The sequence below is a fragment of the Cydia splendana genome, unplaced genomic scaffold (genome assembly GCF_910591565.1).
Source record: "Cydia splendana unplaced genomic scaffold, ilCydSple1.2 scaffold_110_ctg1, whole genome shotgun sequence".
Taxonomy (NCBI): domain Eukaryota; kingdom Metazoa; phylum Arthropoda; class Insecta; order Lepidoptera; family Tortricidae; genus Cydia; species Cydia splendana.
Genome location: NW_026946836.1, coordinates 43,439 through 46,024, shown reverse-complemented (window position 1 = coordinate 46,024; position 2,586 = coordinate 43,439).

Sequence of the window (2,586 nt, the reverse complement as noted above, 5' to 3'; positions counted from 1 at the left end):
CCCTCATAGGTGATAGAGGATCTTTTAGGAACTACATGGAGTCAACTCACTGTCAACGATCATTAATACACCCCTAACAGCTCTTTTAATAGGAACTACTCGAACTTTGAGTAGCTTAATAGCGACATCTATACATACATTTCATAATGATCCTTTCAAGTGGATCTATTTGGAATGACTTAGATCTCACCCTCATAATCGATAGCGGATTTTTCTAGAACTAACTCACTACTGCATACAAAGTAGCGCGTTCTGGCGGAAGAGTTTTGGTCTGGTACGCATTGACACTGATCCAAAACAGAACATCCATATCTCAAATTTTAAACATACACAGTAATAATTCGACAATAATAATTCGACAAATACAAACACAGTAATAATTCAACAAAGTTATTAGACACATTTTGCAGTTGGTTTTCATACCTCTACATACTATTGTTCATAGTGATCAGCTTTTACTAATACACAATCTCACCTTAACCCTTAAACAGGTAGTGTATCTATAAGTACCACATAGCAATGTTTTTTTTTTGGCGAGCTGAGTAAATACAACGACCGTAAAATGTCATTGCCGTAAAGTCTATTAAGTGGGTCATATCGGAACGTAAAAAAATTACAGGTGTCAAAGCAAATTTCTTTGACAATTTAGTTGTCAAGTTCAAATCGACAACAAATGGCAGTTTTTGTACGTTTCTGTTTCTTATTTTGTTTTGTATTTTTATGGTAGATTATTAGATGATGTATGTGTAGTAAGTTATAACTTTCCTTAGTTATTGTTTTCTGATAAAATATTCGATCTAAAAGTTTGTGGTTCATATGAACCCTCTGCCCGTCTGGGGCACGTTCGAGTGGTTTATAAGTGGCCTCTGCCCTGCAGGGAGTTTACATGACATTTAAGGGTAAGATTTATTACTATAAATGAACCCTCATAGTACAAAAGTAATATATTTTCCTTTGGTTTTTAAATTAAATATTTATTCAACGGTCAATCTTACGAGCCACGATATCCATGCGAGCCAAGAAAGTGCTGCACGGTGGTTCGGCTTGTATGGAGAAAGTGTCAAAAATCGTTTTCTCCGAAAGTATCAAAGGTACCTTCAAAATAAAAATACCTTCGTGTTTGTTGTTTTAAGATCTAACAAAAACAGTGATTAGAAGTTTTACTTTGTATATTATGTCATTTAAAAAACTCAAACTGATAACAAAATAATATGCGGAATACACACAATTTTAAAGCCTTATAAAAATACAATTTAAAAATATATTACAACGTATTCTTCAACAGTATAATAATACTAATATGTAATATTAATTATAATGTAAAAAATCTATATTTAAAATCAGAACTTATATATTTACAGAGATACAAATATCGTACAAATTATGCAACACAAAATATTCCACGTCATGTCTCAGTCATCTTAAAAAACTAAATTAGACTAACTAATACTTAAAATTAACCTAAAATATATTTTAACCATCTAAATAACTAAGTACACATTGTGATAACGATTATTTTTTCTTCTTAGGTAGTTTCCTAAGGCCCATAATCATAGGGTCCAAATTTACTAGGAGACGATTTAAATGATCCGTATTCGTCTTGGTGCGTGACATCTGACAACTGCTTAATTTTTTTTTGTGGACTCGGCAGCTTCTTCTGAAAGCTCTCCTATTGGTAACATCACGTGGTCAATCACTGTAGCTCCATGAATGAAGACTTTATGAACAGAAGCTGGCATATAGTACCATCCATATTCTTCTATAAGTTGCCGGGCTGTTTCTAACGCATAGTCATTATATTTCTCGGAATTTATTTTGTACCCGGAATTAATACACTTCAAAATTGTACCTCTTCTATCAACAAGCTCTTTTTAATGCCAGTTATCTCAGCTGAAACAGCAGAATTTTCAAATAAACCTGCGTGCCGTATTTCCATCATTGGATGTTCCAATCGCCCTCAGCTGATCGTTTTTTTTCGTTTGCAATACTATGATGGTAACACTGGATTATTTTTGCTACTAATAATCTTTTGTATCAATTCATATTTGATGCTTTGTTAATTTTGCCTCCATTAATAAGATAAAACCTCATCTACATTCACCTCACTCCGAATACTGCAGGGTTGAAATAAATATCAACTAAAAGAACTGTGAAAGTTCAGCTAATCTTCTACGTTTGTTTCGGTTACTGTACGAGTCATAATCTTTTTTTGGTCGAATTTTGAAGAATTATCACACTTATTATCTAACACTAAAACACTTGCTGTTGACGAGGTCGTACCTATATGTATGTCTACGGCTTCTACATTATTTAACCACTCATGATATTTAGCAATAACTTTATCCCTATTTCTAGTCTCTTTCTTCCAAAATGTTAATAAACTTCTACTTAAATTATTAAGGCTATTATGTAGACTGCTAACATTAATGTTTTTTGCCTCTTCAGGTGCTGCTGCACTAGTACCTATTTAGAGAATATTGCGTGCCCTGTCCATTATTATGAATCATCGGTAGCGCACCACAATTCAAATAAGTGCATCCTCGAAAACGTGCAATGAAAAAAGTACCTGAAAAGAAACAAAAATCG